Genomic DNA, 19,998 nt, shown 5'->3' on the forward strand with positions numbered 1-19,998 from the left:
CGGTGCTGCGGAGGATCAGTCGTTTACACGTTCAGGATCTGCCAGTTGCTGCGGAATTTTCACGTAGTTTAGGATGTAAATTGTCAGAAATAATTTGAAAATATATTGAATATCCCCCCTCCTCTCTTCGTCGTCCATGGCCCTTCCACGAAAAAACACACGGCCGGCTGACACATGGCGTTTCCTCACATTCCTCCACCAATTTGAACAGCATACCTTTCTTTTCAATTCTACACCCTTGCCGTGAACACGCCCTCAGTCATTGCTTCGCTCACCCTCCTCACACGCTCTCCCCTTTAGAAGGACCTTACCTGCACATACTGTTCAAAAGAAAGCATATGTCGCCTTGAAAAAGACAAGTCCACTTGTCGAAACCTTGGATGACGCTTTTACCTTGTTCTCGTTTTGCTCATAGTCTTGAATTTACAACTCCCGCCTTTTCCGTGTTTCCCCTTGATTTGTAAGATTTTGGGATACGTAAAATTTAGCACTTCCATGGTACGTAACCTTTCTTGTTTCTCTCTTTATTGCGTTAGCATTGGGAGAGTCAAAGTGGAAAAAGTGTGTTTGTGTGAAATGCGAGACGCTGGTCACATGGTAGCTTTATAAAAAAATAAATAAATAAATAAATAAAGATGCACTGCGACTGAGAGCGATCTGCTTCGGACCCCCGTCAGTTACACCTCGCTCCTAGAAGAGGCAGCGCGTCTGTTGAGCTCTTGAACAACATGATTTATATGCTCAGCAAACATAAAAAAAAACACACACAGTAAAGGGAATACCGAGAGCCAGTGCATCGTTGATAAGTCAGACCACTTATTTAACACGTGCCCACGATTACGTTACGCCCTGCTACTCTCTGGTATGACCAACTCGCCTAAGATTCTACCCTAAAGTGCCAAAAAACACTTTGCAATGCGGCGAACGCGGTGATCATAGATTCAGGATATCAAAGAGGTGGGACGCAATGTTAACACATCCCTCGCGCTGGATCACCACTGATTTCTTTTTCTTTGTGCGTGTGTGAAAGAATAATGCTAGCGTTATAACCTATCCTGTGGGCTAAAAATAAAATAAATTCTGGTGTTTAACTTTTCAAAACCGCGATATGAGGCATGCGTAGTGGGGGACTCCGGAAAAATGTTGACCACCTAGCGTCCTTTACCATGCCCCCAATGCACGGGAGACGGGCGTATTCGCATTTCGCCCCCATCGAAATGCGAGCGCCACGGCCGGGATTCAACCCCACCATGTCGTGCTTAGCAGCACAACACCATAGCCGATATGCCACCGCGTCAGGTGGCATATCGCTATGGTGTTGTGCGTCCTATCATCATATCCCGGTATGGTTGCAATCGCCGTCTAAATTCCAAAGTTTCAGGAACCATTAGGAGATATGGTGCTAGTAAACACAAGCCTTCTGTAAACCGCTGTGGGACGTCATTAAACTCAAGCAGTTTACGAAAACGAAAACGCTTATACTTACCCTGAATGAGCCAATTATGGAGAAAACTAGTGCATCATATTGCTTAAAGTGCTTGCATGTTCCCCTAATTGTAAGCGATATGGTAGGCGCGATTAAAACGGCACAGTGACGCTGTTTTTGATGCGCTTACGCGCGTGCTTCTCAAATGTGTCCCACTTATGACATCATATAGAAGAGAGAACGAGGCACTTTGAGCGACCAGATGAGTCAATAAGCACTCTCCAGCTCAGCTTCAATCGTAATTCCAATGGTGTTTCTTTTCTTCTTTTTTTTCTTTTGCTTTTGGCACTTTCTCAGGGGGAACGCAATCGCTGGGTGGCAGGGCATACTACCGCGAGGATTACGTTCAAACCGCTAGCAATGCTTCACATGAGGCATGCGGGACGCTTGGCGTCGTTTCTCGGTTGGCGTTTGCTCTGCACTGCATGGCTGAGTACCAGTCGAATTGATTATAAAAATCAAATCTTTTCAAAAAGGCTATTGCTAATATTGTTTGCTGGAGGGCTAGGCGGTTACTCATTCTTCGCAGCAGTTTCCAGCAAGTACCAACGTACCAAAGAGCAGGAAAGTGGGGGAAAGATTGCCATATTCGATCTAGTACTAGTCAAGAGTGATCTGAACAACATATGAAAACAAACTATTTCAGAACATATGCCACTTCTGCGAAGTTTAGCTGTGTGGTGCTCACGGTGTACCAAAGCTGACCAAGAACTTAAGCTCTTTTAAAAAAAAGAGAAAGGCCGTATTAGTAAATACCTAGTGTCACAACATTTTTTACCTTGGTATAACGGCAGTTCACAACAGAAATATTAACAATACTGATTGAACAACGTATTCACTGTTACTAATGGGTCTCCGCTACCAATTCTGCGCGTACTTGGTAAAACCTAACGAATTTCGTCTTTTATAACACACACATCGGACGCACTCTGGAAAGCGCCATTGCTCGTCCAATACACATGTTTGCAGCAGAGACGAGAATATTTTTGTCAGGTGGTGCAAACAGCGTTTGAAATTGGAAGCAGAGACTCATTAGATTACAGTGGCTACCTTGTTTAGTTAGTGATGTTAATACCTCTATTAAATACTAAGGTAGCAAAAGGTATGACAGTACGTTGTAACTTATGACCGTTTTTTTAGAGTGTAAGGCTTTTTGCCACACATGTGAAATTTGCCGAAGTCGTTTTCCAACAGGCCGCTCTCATGTGAAATTCGAATTATATTTGATAACTATTATTCTTGGAGAGATTCGATTTTTCTTTAAGAGGAAGCTTTAGCTCGTGCCCAACTCCGACGCGGCCTATTCAAATACATGTAAAAACGCAAAAACGTTTTTCTGAGATAACCCCTGGACCGATTTTGATGAAATTTATTGCATTTGAGAGAGTAAGATAAATTCTAGTGACTGTTGAAAGCAGAATTTTGATTTAGGGCTCGAAGTTTGTTAGAAAGATTTTCAAAAATTCAGAAGTTTGAAAAAAATAGAAGCATGAAGTTTACAAACTAATAGCTCTGCATCAAGAACAGATATCGCGGTTCTGTAAACGGCATCCATTAGATCATTCAAAGCGGACAAATATTATATGTCATTTTACATCTTACGTGAATTTGTTACATTTTTTACGAGGGTTCTGCAAAAGTTGTAATTACATATTATGACATTTTTTGCGGTTCATGTGTAACATATCAATTTTGTCCGCTTTAGATGTGCTATCAGATACAATTCACAGAATTGCGATATCATTTTTTCTTGTTGAGTTACAGAGTTGTAAACTTGATAGTTTCGTTTTCTGAAAATTTGCAATTTTTGTCAATTTTTTATAAAATATTGACGGCCTAACTCGAAAATTCGAAACCAACAGTCACTAGATTTTAAATTTTTCTTTTAAATGCAGCAAACCCAGTCAAATTTAGTGCAGTGGTTGCCGAAAAAAACGAATTCTCCTTTTACATGTATTTAGATAGGAGCACCCGAGCTAAAGCTTCCTCTTAACTTCCGACGCCAATTTACTTACCCAGCGCCTAGGGTACTACCATCGAGAGAGAGCGCTAGGCGTATCTTTCAACTCAGGTTCCGCATTTCCGGCCATGCGTTGATGAGCTTAAAACTCGCACACTAAAAGCTTTAAACATATTTTGCTTTATCAGGGTATGGGCACCTCATATTTTTACCAATATGAGCGATGGGCAATATGAGTCGCCGGGCGTGGCTGACGACTCGGCGCTGCCTTGACCTATCGCATGAGGCGAAACTGAACAGGAACTGAACATTGCTTTCGAACAAAGATCTCAAATCGCGGCCCTGAGTTTACCTTGTTCTCGTTTTGCACATCCCCTTAGAATGAAGGCTTTTTACCTTAGCATACGAATTTGCGGGATACTTACACTTGTATTTGTTTCCCTTTTCTCCGGATACCGCTTTTCACCGTCTAACAAATGATAAAGGTTATCGCTCGGCCCAGGCCGCTTCTGCATGTATCGGAAGTTTCACTTATATCATCGATAGTTCTCCCCATTGTCTGTTGTCACCGAACCCTGAGTAATCTGATTGTACGCGCTACGCTAATTGCGTAGTACTTTCTAGAAGGCACGCGGGCACCAGCAATTACGGTGAAACATTCGAAAAGTCATGTACAAAAGCCGAGGCGTTTGAACCGGTGATCAGATTTCCACGATCACCGACTGTGTTCGCCACTATCGTTGTTCTTGAGTGTAACTTCTTTTTCTTGGCAGAAGTTTGTCCATTACAGAGTGTAATGGTGAATCACAGTTCTTACTACTGTGTTCTTCATCGTCCCTACAACGTGACGAAAAGCTTTGCGTGCTTGTCCTAACCGCTCAAAAGACAGACCATTTACAAAAACAAAAGCTTCTGCACTGCGGCGGCATGTTACACTCTTGTAACACGTGAAAGCGAAACACCTGCTGCACGCTTGGTGATGCATTAAGTAGTGCGATCTGAGGAATTGGACTTCTTGCAAGACATAACGAGCCGCAGTGTTAAGTAAACGTTTGGCAAGTCGTTGTCTGCGAGCTTCGACCTCTCTACGTTGCCGTTTCACATTGCCGTCGCTCTGACGCTTTCGCTGTTCGGCTTCTTCGGCTGGTTTTCGACGCTCAGATGCGTCTTCTCGTGCTCGTAGAGCCGGGTCAGACTCGCGTTAACGGCGTTTCTCTTCGACTTAAGCTGCATCCTCTTGGCAGGAGATTGAAACGTATGCTGTGCTCTGTGTTGTATGGGTGATTTCAATTAATGTATGCACTGTTGGCTTCACTTCTCTGGGCACTTGTAGCCTCCGCCTTAAGGAGCTATGAGCCATTGCACCTTTTGCTTGCTTACGGGCGTATAAGCCATTGCTTACCGGAGTACGAGCCATTGCATCTTTGCTTGCTCACTGGGAGGTGAGCTGCTGATGACACTTTTGTGCCACTCGACTTGACGCCTCGTTTCTCGGGTATAAGCCATTGCAACAACCCACTTAATGCTTTCGCCTTACAATTTTGAAATCTTGACCGGGAGCACCTTGTATGCACAAGGCAACGCAAACGGTTTTACGCTTCTATTAAACAACTGGACTATATGGCAGCTTGTGACTGCATATGCCAGTGAATATGCATCTGTTGGTATTCGCACCCTAAATTTCCGTCTTTCTTTTCTTTTTATTTTTATATCAGTGTTCCTCTTCCTCACAACTAGCTTGGCCAACCTGGCATGAGCTAATTAAACCTCCCGTCCATCACTTCATTATGTTGCTCGAAACGCCGAAGGTACGAACATCAGAACGGAAACCTCACTTCGAAAGGATTAACAACCTAAAATTTATATCCAGACACTTTTTTTAAAGGTAAACATCAACCTTTGTAAGCCCCCCAAAATAAGTAGTAACATTTTATGTATATGTACGTATGGGTGTCCGCAACATGGCAACATCTTGCACTCATATTAAAATTGTCCACAAGACGTTCTCATACCTTCAAGCGATTATTTTCCTTTGTTTACACAGTTTGCCTCTAGAACTTTGTTATCAGCAGTATTGACAAAAGTTAATTAGAAACTGCACTTACCTCATTCATTAGCGCTGCCGCGTTAGTGTGAGTCGTATACTAACCATCAAACAACAAATAAATGTCGGCTGACTTTGAGAGGTGAAGCATGGTGTTTCAAAGGGCAACCTCACTTGGCGCTAAAAAAAGTATGTCGGTGTACATAAGCTTTTTCAGTTCCCATACACAGTGCAGTGATACAACAGAAGCGGCTTGTAAATCAGCTCTTTGATCTTTCTATAAATATTTAACCCAAAGAGCTCGAAGCTGCTCTTCATGTACAGGGATGTCGTGATGAGAGGAGAACGTCGTTCTACCAGAAACTTAAGAAGATTTTCCCCGACCCTCCCAGAGTAGCCTACAGACGCAACACTAATTTTAAAGATGTTCTTGTGCACGCCAAACTACAGAAAAAGAAGAAGTTGGGAACCAATCCCTGTGGTCGCCCCAGGTGCTCTACATGCAAACACATTCAATCCACTACTACAGTAAAAAGTACAGCGTCGAATTACACACACAAGGTAACTTCGGCTTTCACCTGCACATCAAGCAATGTAGTCTACTGTCTAGAATGCGCCGCTTGTAGCAAACAATACATAGGTGAGACCGGACAACAAATCAATACAAGACTCAATGGTCACCGCGCGGACACAAAACACAATTTACCCAAAGCAGTAGCCAGCCACTTTAATGAACATGGACATATGTTTGACAAAGCACGGCTCTATATACTACAAACAAATTTCCGTTCCCCTCGTGAAAGGAAGTACACGGAATCATACCTCATACACAAGTTTAATTGCCTACACCCGACAGGAATTAATTTGGCACGCGGCAACTTAGAATCTTTAAAAGCTGTAACTTAAATCTGAAACTCTCATATCATCAACCAATACACAAAACACATTAGGCCACCAGCCAACTTTAATTCTTAACCTCACCTACTCTTTCATTTCGGAGGAATGCTTACTACTCAATTTAAATGTACTCTTTCAGGATTTTACGTCTACACCAAGTGAACGTTCCCCTTCTTCCATGTACATTTGCCCGCGCCCGCTTCTGCACGCGCCACCCTCCTGTTTCCTATACCGATTTCGCCCCCCCCCTTCCCCCTGTCCCCCCCCTTTTTTTTTTAGTCTGTTTTTTTTTTGAAACCCCCTCGACAACACATTCCGAAGTCAATATGCCTTTTTCGGCGCCTCAACCCGGAGTATCGCCTTCTGGATGCCGCCGTAACGACACCTACGTTAAGCGCGTAGGGCAGTGCCCCTTGAAAGACCATGCCGCTGCCTTTCAGGCACCCCGCACATTGCACCGCAGACTCCGCGTCGCCACCTTAACTATTTCAAAATTACTCGACCTATTGCTTGACCGGCCGTTCTAATGCCTCAAAAACATGCCGCCAACGACTCCCCAGAATACCTCCTAACCCTTCGCATCCCCAACACGCTCCCAAGCCCCCGTATTTCTTAAAGATTTCATTTTTCTCTTTCTTTTTCTTTCACCCCCCCCCCTTGTTGTGTCTTGGCACGACCCTGGCTCCCCCTCCTTTTTTTTTTTTTTTCTCCTTTTTCCCCCCTTTTGTCCGCTTCTATTTCCTTTCTTTCCTCCCCGCGTGCCCACTCTCACACTCTTGTCCCTTCGTCTTGAGAATGAGGCTCACAGACGTCGGACGAGAACGCCTGTTCCCTCTTGTAATCTCTCTCTTTAAAACCAGCCGCCAGCGACAACACCCGCACGTGACGTCACTACACTAACCCTTTAAAACTAACACGCCGAGGATGACGAGGCCGCCTTTGACGAAGATAGGTCCACCTATCGAAACGTTGGCCAGCCTGTCTGAGGCACTTCAACCCTGTTTTAAAAAAGTTTATACCATAGAAACTTAACAGTTATACAAGAGTAAGAAATGCGATGGCTCAATGAGCACAGACCAGACCATTCGCGCCGCTGCCTTTGAAATATGTACTGGGATATTATGACCTTGTTTAGGGTGAAAAAAAAAACATCAAGCGGAAAAAGAAACAGCAGATCTCACTCATATGTGAGAATCGGTGATAAGCGAAGCTTTCACTCATGTTTACTCAAATGTCTTCACTTCTGTTTTCATTTTTCCCGTCTATGTAGGCCAACGCTGCTTCCTCAACGCTCCCTTGGGTCTCGTTTTGTTTCATTTAATTCTTACTTCGCACTCAGCAGCTTTTGTACCAAACTTCTTCAGTTTAGTCTTCTGCTTGTATTCACGCAGTCTACTATTTAGTGACACATGCCTATTCTGGGTCAGTGGACAAGATTATTCAGATAACGCCAATGCCACACGCCCCATCACACATACCCATTCATCCAAGTTGCCTACTCAGGCGCATGCTCAGTGACACATATCCAGAGGCCCAAGTTGTTCTTGCCGCTTACACAGAAGCACATAATCAGAAGTGAACCAAACTCAACCGAGTCATCCTGGAGGGTGGGGGGTATTCAGTAAGAGTCAACCTAGTGGACTATCCATTTCTGCCGCTGCTGATTGGATGCAGCTGTACGAGCAAGGAGGAGAAGAGTGGCCCTAGCCATAAGCAGCAGCCGAAGGGGACAGTCCACTAGGTGGACTTAAACCCTCGCCCCCCTCCCACCCCCCCCCCCCCCCCTGACCTGCCGCAGCCGACACCCACGAAGTGAAGAGGAGAGGCAAAGAAAGGTATCCCGAATTACACTTGGATTATAGTCTAAGTCTACGTGATTGAAGCACGAGGACGCCGAAAGCGTCGCCGATGGTTTTCAATATTTTCAGGCAATTAGGCACCGAGCGATCATTAAGATTACCATGTGAATTCGCCTTTTTTCTCACAGGTTGCTATTTATTGTGTGCGGCCACAATTTAGTTCGCGCGGAACACGACACGATTTGACCCCTTTTAAACACTGACGAAACAAATTCGATGATGTCGTTAATTGTTCTTGATGGCAGTGAGTAAATAGGTCAGGAGTTATGGCTGCAATGGAAGAAATATCACTGAAAGCAAACATAGGTGGCACTTTTTGACAGAAAATTTATCAGCGGCACAAAACACTTTAGTGTGCAAGTGTAAAGCGTGTCTGTTTTAGCCGGTACTATGTTAAACTTGTACAGCTGCATCACTATTAAGAAAATTAATGTTTACCTAAGTACAAAAAACCTTATGAGGCTGACGCATCTCATTGCGACCTCATCCGCTCTACTTCATCACTTTCAGCAGTTTTCCAAAAATGTAAATTGTCTTTGGATCTGTAGGAAACATTGCATGTTTTCACTTGATAGAAATCGGCACCGTTTTAGAATAGTTGATATTTGAAAAATAGAGAATAAAACTGAAAAGTGGTAAATAAATCGGAGCACACTCACGTGCTACCGGTTTTTACCTATGCAGCATCAAGTTTAATGGCGCACCTAAATTTTGAAGAAGCAGCGGATTTTAGATTATAATGAGAGAGAACAAAACAGTTTATGAAACGGCAAAATACTTCCACTTCTACAATTTTAATACAATTCGTTATAGCGGTGGCCAACCGATAAAGCTTTATTATTGTTCTTCCGGCGTATGTCATTCCTCAACAGTCTTGTCTTTCCATTTCTTCAATATGGCAATGGTTTCTTTCTTTTTCTCGTCACATACTCACAAGACCTTATATATGCGACTATTTCAAGGTTGTCATACCACCAAGTCATAGAAAATGTTGCCAGAGTTAAGTTTGCTGGAGGCTACCTTAAACAGCTTAATACATCAACAAAATAAAGGTGAAGTTAGGACTACCACTCCTAGAAACCTACTTCAAAGCACCTAAAAGCTTTAGAATAAGCTTCGCATTTTTCGCCAATGTTAAAATGTCGTTGCCTTTAGGAGGCTCGTGTCACGCAAGGTAAAACTACGCAGCAGAGAGTTAATTTCCTCGTAAATACAGCCCAAAAACAGACAAGCTGGCACTTGTTTAGTTCTAATGTGAAAATTTAATGGAAACTTTATGGCTCAATATTATTTCATGCGCCAGCACACTAGCAGAGCTTTTATAATTATAGAGGTCTTATTTACAGCGACCACGTTTTTCAGCGCACTTTCACTCGTTATACTGTTAGCAACTGCAGAGGCCTATTAGGCACTGCGGAAGCTGAGTTTTGGTGAACATAACGCCCACACATTGCAGGGGCTCTTACAAGCAGTCAAGGGAGTGTTCTAATGGATAGCACTTCCGGGTCTCAGGCACGTTCGCACCGATGGTTTTTCCTCCCTGCTATGAGCAGAAAAGGAGCAGTCTGTGTTGGAAAGAGTATGTGCGGGGCTGGGGGGGGGGGAGGTGGAGGAGGTAATGATGTTGTAAGAGAGAAGTAAGGGTATGGCGGCGTGAAGAAAAAAATGACCGTCCGGGACTGAAAAATGGTGAAAACATAAGATAAGCAGCCACAGAAAAGCGAGGAGCCGGAAACCAACCGCACACTTGGCCACAGCGGAAAGAGAGGAATCGTTAACGACACCGCGTTTACGACGACTGACCGTTTTCGCTCGAGAGACTCCGGAGCTAAGGCTAGCGCTGCTGCTTCACCGAGATGGCCCGACGATGCAGTGAGAGGCAGGTAGGCCACTGCTTGTTATCGAGCAGCGAGACGTTGATGAATCATCGGGCGAATTTCCTCTACGTGTCCACCTCTTCCAGATTTGGAGCAAGGGTAATGCAGCGCACAGGTTATGTATAGTCGGCCAAATGAAAAGTGTGCGCGACAAAATGAAGCAGCCATTCTATATTTAGCTCCATAATTCTGTGTAATTTTTTTTTTAGATACGTATATTTTCAAATTGACATTTATCCTTTTTTTTTCCAGTAAACACAGCCTCGTTTTACTCTTAACGCTATCAGATGTACTGTGTTTATTACCACCGCTTTCATTTGGAAGCTCTCTCTAGCACGGCAGTTACTTGCATTCTAACAGGCTACAGTGTCAAATATCATGCAAGAAATGCATAGCTATTGATGCACTCTGCCGGGAAATGCGTGAGTGCACTACCTACAGCGCGCAAGTTTTGAAAATAGATTTTACTGAAAGAAAACTCGAAAAAAGAAATAGTCATGGGGTGTAATAGCCTCGCCTCCTCTGTCCCACGAAATGTAGCTTCACTCCCTGTTCTTTGGTCATGAGTGAATTTACTGCATTTTAGGCACGGAACGCTCACTGTGCAAAGAGATTGAAGTTAGCTACCGTGAACGAAGTTTGTAAACTGAAATCCTGGTTGATTTCCAAGCCACAATACTTTGCGAAGGTACTCAGGCAGCTAGAGAAAGCATAAATATGGCGTTTAAGCTATAACAGAACAATCAAGTGAATACGCACCTAAATAGAGATTACTGGTTATGAGATTGAACTAGGGCATGCTCCTTTTATGTAGAAAATTTTTTGGCAATCAGGGTGGCATTGATTCAGTTGTACAGTTTTACTACAACCGTGTCGCGAGGGGCTGGAGTGAAACGCACACTGCTTTATCTTTCTCCTGTGACTGATTTTCATTGCTTAACAATTGCTAAAGGTTATTACTCGACGCGGGACGTGCCTGCATCTATAAAAAAGTTTCTCGAATATTATGGATAGTTCTATCCGTTCTGTGGTTGTCACCGAACCTTTTGTAATCCGATTTTATGTGAGACGCGAGTTGCGTTGTACTTTCTGGTAGGCACGGGGGCAACAGCGAATGCGCTGGAACCATCGACGAGTCATGTACAAAAGCCGACGTGCTTGACTCACTGATGAGATTTTCGACGATCGTCGACAATGCTCACCGCTATCCTTGAGCTTTGAGTGCGGCGTGTTTTGCTGGGCACAGATCCGCTCAATAAAGAGTTAACATGGCTAAGTCACGCTTTTGTCAGTGCTATTCTACGCCATCATGATGACATGACAACAGAGTGTTCTAAATTTTTTATCTTACTTTTTGTATATATATTTTTAGAACTTACCTGTCGCCGGCAGCAGATTTCTGCCTTTCCGGACGGAATTCTTAGAGCAGTAAACATTATTTGTATAGTACTGGGAATGCTTCGAAATCCAAAAATGATCCCTCGCATTGACTCAATATACAAATCAGATAAAAATCAGATAAATATGTCAAAACTGCACGTATTGGCTGGCATAAAGTTCTTCCTGCAATATAAACACAATGTCGGTAACACTAAAAGAAATTCGCAGAAACTATGCCATGAGTATGGACGGTAATTCGCTTAGCATTTAATCAATGTAGAGACGGAACGTACTGCCACTTTTGATGAGATATACATGAGGCTTGCACTGAAGCACGATCCTTTCGCGCTTCCTTAAGGAAACAGAGTGCAATCTAGCGGCGCCGCTACGAAGCTTGCTCATGGCCTCCGAAATGCATGTCGTGGCCATGCGTGCGAACGCTGAGAAACGCGTCATGCGGCAGCCGGGCTCGTGCTTCGCTCTAAACGCGTTGCGGCATCTAGTGGCGCGGCCGAGAAACCGCGCGTGGCCTTCGAGACGAGAGGCAAGGAGCACCGGTGCTTGCAAACGCTGAGCATTGTTCCCCCGCTTACTGCACACGCCCATTGTCACATTTACAGTGGCCCAAGTTGGCGAGAGGTGCGTGGAAAAGCGGTCCACCGCGATAGCGGGCACCGCGATAGCGAGCACCGTGATACACTTTGGCGTGAAAGACATCTCTGTTTCGAAAACCAGAGTCTTCCAGTTTTCTGTCCGCGCGATTTTGCCACAGGATTGCATTGGAGACGCTGGCGCTCACTTGGGCTCACTGGGACATGGGTGAGATCACTGAATAAGAGCTGCGTCACAGGGGACGAGATGCTGGTTGCACTGTTGTAAGGGTGAGTCAACCTGATGTGTGCTGTAAATGCACTAGTTCTCGCTGGAGCTCGTAGGCTCGTACAAGAAACTGGGCTGGTTGTGGTTGTGCCGCACTGGTACCAGTATGCAAAAAGTATAGGCACTGTCAATAAAAAAAGGGTTGGTAAAATTTTACCCAGATATACGGGCTTGCCAGCTGTCTAAAATAACGCTATATTTCGAGGTCATAAATGTCTGCTTGGTATCGCAGCTAAAACAAGTGCGTGATCTGGCTGCTCCGCCTATGCATCCATGCGTTTTCGACACTGGCGATCACTTTTTCCTTTTTCAAATTTCCCTTTTGACTGCGTAGATAGCAATTTTCGTGAATGAAAATTGGCAAACGCAGATAACGCATAATTTTTAAGTACTTTGTTCTTGTTTATTTATCTTGCATCAACGAGTGATTATTGCTCAGCAGCAGTGCATATTTAGATTTCGTTCACGTTCACCGCACTTCTCGTTTTATGATTTATATATTCTATGATCTTATATTTGTTTATAAGTGATGATGCAGCCAATCACTAGGAGTTGTCACAGTCCTGTGGAGTCGACAGGAAGTAAACAAACCGAGCAGTCTTTCGTGCGCGTTCAAACGGACCCCGGAAGCCTGCCGCTGATTTGTATTTTCGCACCGATAACGTGGCTGAGGTAATTTATACGCTTTAGCTTTCTTTAGTGTAATACAAAGCAATAGTTATAAGGTTCGGAGGCTCAAATAAACGCAATTTAGCATTCATCAGGCAGCCGTGTAGAGACTATTCTCTTCCACAGAAGCTTAGGCGTAGCGTACGCGCTGAGTCGATCAACACGTGATCAATCCAGCAGAGCTAAGGAACAAAGAAACATAATGAAGAAGAATCCCTCTGTAGTTCAGTTGTCACGTCAGTGTTCGTAAATACATATTTGTTTTTCATAGTAGAGTGTCTACGCAAGAGCCGCAATGTTACGCTTTATAATCATACGCATAAGTGTGCCGCGGGAGGCTGCCAGCTGCATGCGAGTATACCCGGGCGTGTCGATTGAAACAAATTGTCGAACTAAAAAAAATGTTGAATTTTTCTTAGGGGAAGAACAATAAACGGCCATCAAAATCGGCATCAAAAGCCCATACAGGGTCCCGGATCGGCGGTTCGCTTGGGCCTTTTTTCGAAGGTAAAATACCAGTCGTAAATCAACATCAGTGTCGCGGCATTTCAAGGCACATTAATCAATACTGCCAACAAATTTTTCTTTCTCATAGAGGCGTAAGTTTTAGTTCCGAGACGATAACCGCATCTAAAATGTCTGTGCGAGACATGTAAGCACTAATTAAAATTAAGCCTGGGTGATGACCTGGTAAGTTTTTCAGTTATCACCATGTTTTAGTTTGGTGCAGTGGTAAAGTACTGGGCCTGGGATCTCTAGGTCACAGGATCAAATACTGGTGGTGGTCGCTTTACCTTTCCTCTTCTTTTATTGCAGTAAAATGATGTTTGCCTATTTAAAATGATAAGTCCAGGCCCAACGGTTTTCTCGCTCTAGAGCTGCTTCTCGCACTGGCGCCCGGAGCCTTCCAATATGCCGTGCCAGCTCAGACTCCCAGCATCCAGCGCGCGGCATTGGGCCCATAATTCGTCGTGGAGCTGGACACTGGGTTTTGCCATAAGGGTTCATTGAAAACCGGCACACAACGTGTGCATTTGTGGCGCAGCCCACTGAAGCGTCTGGTTGCCGTCCTTGAGGAACCCATGTGAAATGGGTTCAACTCCACTCAGCGTCAAAGAAATCTAAAGGACCTTTTTCGCCATGGTGGAGTTGCACCTACTGCCATTTTTTGCCATTGTGGAGCTGTACCTACTTGCGCACGCACACGAAAACTGAAAATGCCACTAAGAAGGTTCATTGAAGACCAGCACTGACCCATTTGCACCTATCCAGTGCGCTAAGTCTCCATCAAAAAGTGCACTTGAAGAGTGGCACAAGCCCAGTGCCCCAATTTACGGTGATCCATGTCGGCGGGAAAGCGGTTCGTTGAAAAGCGGCACGTATGTACACATTGTCACGTATTCATTGACTCAAGTTGGTTTCGAACGCTGTTTCCTCAGCATAGCACCCCGATGCTCTAGCTATTTTCCTATAGACTACGCAGGGATACAGGTTGGCGGCGAAAGCGTAATGTAGAAACACACATGGTACGTAGATAAACAGGCAGATAGCCCCTCAAAAGTCTGTTAAATGTGGTCAGAATGCTAACGCATTAAAAGAAAATGCACACTACAGATTGTACATTCGTGATTCGGAGACCTTGACAGTTATCTTATAAACTGATAATGAAATTCCGCTGTCACTATAAAAAACATTTCTGCAATGGCACCAGTCAGCGCATAGTATGAAACTTAGTCAGCCAGTAAGACACAGCGGACATTGCTTCATCTTGGACTTCAAGGGAAGCCTCTTATTTTTGTCGCAAATACCTCAGGACAAGTAAATATAGCTACTAGTAACACAACCACATTCCACCCGTTCCCTTTATACAGCCCTTTGTTGCCTGCTATGAGGCACAAATCGGGCATCAGGTTAGCAGTAGTATAGTTAAAACGACCAATCCTTCGGTCTCGGTATTATTTTCTTCTTTGCTTCCGCCACTAAATCTATAAATAGAAGTGCGACTGGGGAGCAATAAAGGAAGCTTTCCCGTTTGGCGGGTGTGATGAACCGTAGATCATAAGAAAAGCCTCATGAAGTAGAGAAAGGCCATGGAGCTTGAGGTTGACCATGCCTTTGTTACTCGGGGAACCGGGAATGTACATTTTGGTTTTGAGGTTGATAGCTGAGCGCTATCCATAAGAGAAAAAGCGAGGAAGAAGTAGAGACTTGGTTAGCGTTTAAATTCAAAGACCTATAAGAAGTAAAAGCTGGTAGTTCAAGGCTCCGCGGGATAAAAGAAACTGTACAAAGACGTGTGAAAGCCACTAATTGGTTTCGTAATTACGCCAGAAACGGCGTACCGCCAACGTTGTCAAAAGCACCTCTGTTCTCAACGTGTTCTCCCGTACTTTATTGGTCTATTTTATTTTCTTCCCACACCAGTTTTTTCTCATGTAGATAAGTTATCCCCACCCACGCTACATCGAAGACTTTAGCAGGGTAAAGTTGTAAGCCAGTTGGTGAGACACTGAATAAAAGAGCTACAGATACGGGACGGAGGGAGACGAAAACGGAGGACGGTTTTTGAAGACTTGGCGTCGGTATTATATGGAGTCCTTTTCCCGAGGGCAAACCATGCCTAATCGCTTAGTGTTGACTTCTCTAGCATCGTGCGCGGCTCTATGAACACAGAACTCGCGTGTTTCACGTGTATAAACCAGGATCGCATACTGATGTGCGCCGTAGTGCGGACTGCACACTAGTTTTCGCAACTTGGGTTTCTTTACAATGGCGAAAACTCAAGTACACGAGAGTTTACGTTTGTCCCCCTTCAAATTGCATCCGCTGTGGTCGGGATTCAGCCAACAACCTCTAGCTCTGCAGATCATCTCCTTAGCCTTTTAGCTACTACGACAAATGCCCTCGTACTGGCTATAAAAGCTTAATAAGAAGAAAAATTCACCTCAACTCATCTCACGATGAGTGCCGGCGTATAGGCGTATAGCTCTGAATCGATATAACGACACAACGTATTGCCACCGTTGAAACCCCTTATGATTGTGGCGTATGATTATACGTTGAGCTAACAGTAGTTAGGCTATATCTTTATTTAGATTTTCACGTATGGCGCATCCTATTTGTGGTACAGGAGCGGACGCAGAAAGCAGAGATGAGCAGAGATATACGGCAGCGAGAGTGCGAGAGCTTCTTCACCCGTTGAAACGTACCATGCACTCCGAGAGCCGTTGCGAAGGCGAAAGTGTTTAACGTCGCTGCATTGTTTACCTTCCCGCGTTGATTATCATGCGAACTTCGCTTATCAGCCACCATTGCTGCCGCACATTGAACCAACATGCAGCACAACCAAAAAAAAAAATGTCGTATATGCTTTACGTGGTTTCCTTCGCACTCCATCTTTCGGGAGGACTCAACTAGAACTGTTCTCGACTGCGCTCGGCATCGCCAAACTGCTCCTGTTCGCTGTTATCCGTTGCATCAGAGCGACCCTGCTCCTTGTCGCCCATTGGAAAGCTGCTACTCTTGAGAGAGCACTTTGGGAAAGCTTTTGAGTGTTCCTGTTCACCCAATGAAATGCACCATTAGAGCAGCACAATAGAAGTGCCACCATAAAAAAAAAAAGATTTTCATTGAGGCTCTTTTCTACAATTCTCAAAGCAACAACCGAGCAGTGGGACGCCGCATTGTGCTCAGTAATCTGGTATCGAAGGCCCAAAGTGCAGAAAAAAGCTCAGAGAGGCACGGAAATTAGGACTCACGTCACCTCGGCCGGAAGACAATGAATTACTTTCTGGTAGTGATTGCAATACTTGTGTGTTAGTATGCAGCAGGCGGCATCCCCGTGTAGGACCGCCTGCCTAGGCCACGATACCCAAGGAAATCGGGTGAGGAATAAAAAAAAAAGTGCGTTTGGTTCAACGTCCGATTATGTGCTTTCAAGTTCCGGCAAGCGAGATCCCGAAAAATGAAATATCGATTATGACGCTGAAAACGCGCTGGCTAAAGCAGAGGTCGTTGGCCTAATGCAAATAAAAAAATAATGATTGTGAAAGAAAGTCAACTCGGTTCATAATAGGCATAAAAATACTGACAATTCCTTTTTTTTTCTCTCAGCAGCGGACAGGGTCTCGTCATTCGTCCTCGGGCGCCCCCAAAGTACCGAGCCGCAAACCCTGTGACATACAACATTACGTTCCAAACTGCGGCCTTATTATTTATTGAGTGTCCTTTCTTCCTAATCTATTTGCTTTGAGCGCTCGAAATGACAAAATTTGCAAGAGTTCGTTGAACTCACTCTCATTTTAACAGTTCTTTCATGGATGTTGTACCCGGCCGTTCATTTCTTTTTTTTTTTCAAGTGCACACATCCTCAAGTATTCCTCCGAAAAAGAAGACTCATCTGATCATCAGTTGCTTCTTTATAGGGAGAACGATTCGCCATATATGCATCGCCTGCGAAGGAATGGGACATGACAGGGAAACACATTCTATTGGTTATAGTGGGGCCACTGCCACCTGTAATTTCGGTGTGCATACATCAGTGGAGAGTGATCCACTCTCAGTGGTCAAGCATAGCGATGCAAACAGCCAGAAATAAGACCTTCACATGTTCGATACAGAAGCGTGCTACCGCTCGTTGGCGGTTAATGGTTAAATAGGAGTCATCCCTGCTATATGCAGATTGACAAGCTGAGAAGCAGAGCAATAAGACGGCGGAGCACGTTTTTTTGAACTGCACATTTTATTTTTCAACGTGAATGTCATACATATGAGGATAACATGTGGAACAAAAGGACATGGTGACAGATGCTTATCGTGCAGCCGTACACCTGTTGGCGGAGTAAGAAAAATACACGCACTAAACAACATACACGCCGACGACGATACCGCGATACGCCGGAGACTGCCATCGTTTCACTTGGAGCATCAGACACTTTAAATCACCGGCCTCCATACGCTCATGTAAAGCGAAAGGGAAAAAAACGATGTGCAGCATTTAAGGTAGTATAGGACAATTTTTGGCTTTGAACGAAATGCATCTGCAAAACACACAATGTAGAGGTACGTCCCAGATAGGGCTCACCTACGCAACTGGAAACGATAACACTACACTTCTTATTTTGACTGTAGCCCTGCACATCGATCTAGCTTTCCATAGACCCTTTAGGCTGGTTGTGCATTGCATTCAATGTTGGAAATGAAATCCAGGTCGAATGGAGGCTTGTCTGTATCAGAGATTTTCGCCAGCTGTAACGCGCAAAGTTCAAAAAGGCTGCGCATATTTTTCTTTTCTTCGTTCTATGCCAGCAGCTATTGAGTTTTCTCGCCGCATTAACTTGCATCTTTTTCGCCCAAAGCAAAAATGCCAAAAGCCAAGATCTTGACCTCGCACGAAACCGAGGGGCCCTTTCACGCTCTCTCGCCTCGGGAAATACCCTCCGCAACTTCGCAACTTACCGGCCACTGCACAACAACTTCCCCGTCTCCCCATTCCCCTCCCTTCCATCCTCAACCATCAGAGTGCCTTTGTGCGTGTTTTTTCCGTCAGCCTTGACGGCGAAAAATGGCGGAAATTAATTTCAGCGTCCAGCCGTCTCACGAGTGATAAATGCAACAGCGCCGGAGGTCGACGTAAGCTCGGAGAAGCCGACTACGTGAGGGCAACAGACGGGGCCAGCCTCTCGTTATATCGCTATATATAGGCGCTCGAGGTTGCGGAGAGCAGAAAAAGAGAGCGAGGAGCCTGCAAATGCCGACGCCCCTTTATGAGCGGTGGCACCGAGTTCACGCAGTCGCATCAATAATGCGCCAGATGCGCGTCGCCTGAGAAGGCCTCGCGTCGACCGCGATTTCGGTGTTTTGCTGAGGCCCCGGACGCCGGTCAGTGCTTGACGGACGCCAGTACGTACGAACCACTAGACAAGTATGGCGCAGCTGCCAGGAACCTTGATATATCTTAGCCACTCAGAGACTCGGCGCAGCTGCGGGCGCGTAGATACGTTGCTGATAGCTGAAAGCTGCCGAATGTTGTATGCGGTTTCCTGCACAATGCGTGCTAGTTTGACGATGAGTGCATCTTAGGGGCAAACTTATTGAAGGTTAAGAAACCAGGATCTGTACAACGGGATCATATTAGCGAAGATCAAACGAATTCAAGCGAATTTCAAGATAGAGTACAAGTTTAGCAGATAATGATCACAACAAAGCCAGAATACCACCAGCCAGAATAGCAGCCAGAATACCAGCCTGAATAGCAGCCAGAAACCAGAATACCAGCCAGAATAAAGACCCGACATGCAAAATTTCAGTTAGCCGTTCTTCGACGATGCATTACAGCCTTCCATCTGACTTTGCTGCAAAACTGCAAAGGCTTTTACATGCGTTTTCCTCGCTTTCTGCCCTGATATACATTTCTTCCTACATTTCGATGGCCCAATTAAACTTACTTACGACCTTTATGATATAATAATGCGGGAATAATGTTACCTTTAGCATTTTCTTTTCTCGCAATGTACTGCAAGTTGGTAGGAGTGTGCAAATATTACAAAAAATGACATAACTAACCGAATACGGCCCTGTTCAGTTCGACCTTCGAGTCGAATTTTTGACTCGAAGGTCGTTTCTGAAGGTTGTTATCATCCCCACATGGTCTATTCAGTATGGCGTGGTGTATTCTATGTGGGGAACAGTTCTGTGAGATGCACTCATGTGGTTTAACGTGGCATGGCCGTAGTTTTCGCTGGCGTTGAGGCGGTCTGTGCACCCAAGTGCGGTGTTTGAATCTACAATCAGTCTCGGAGATCAGTTGCGTACTTCAGAAAATTTGTTTCATGAATGCAACCTTATCGCAGCGTTCTCACTGTCTTCAGAAGCTGCGGTTTAGCAGCAGTGTATAGTCACAAAACATACCACGATCTGAACATCGTGGGCGTGGGTACCTATGTGCT

This window comes from Dermacentor albipictus, chromosome 3 (genome assembly GCF_038994185.2).
Source record: "Dermacentor albipictus isolate Rhodes 1998 colony chromosome 3, USDA_Dalb.pri_finalv2, whole genome shotgun sequence".
NCBI lineage: Eukaryota > Metazoa > Arthropoda > Arachnida > Ixodida > Ixodidae > Dermacentor > Dermacentor albipictus.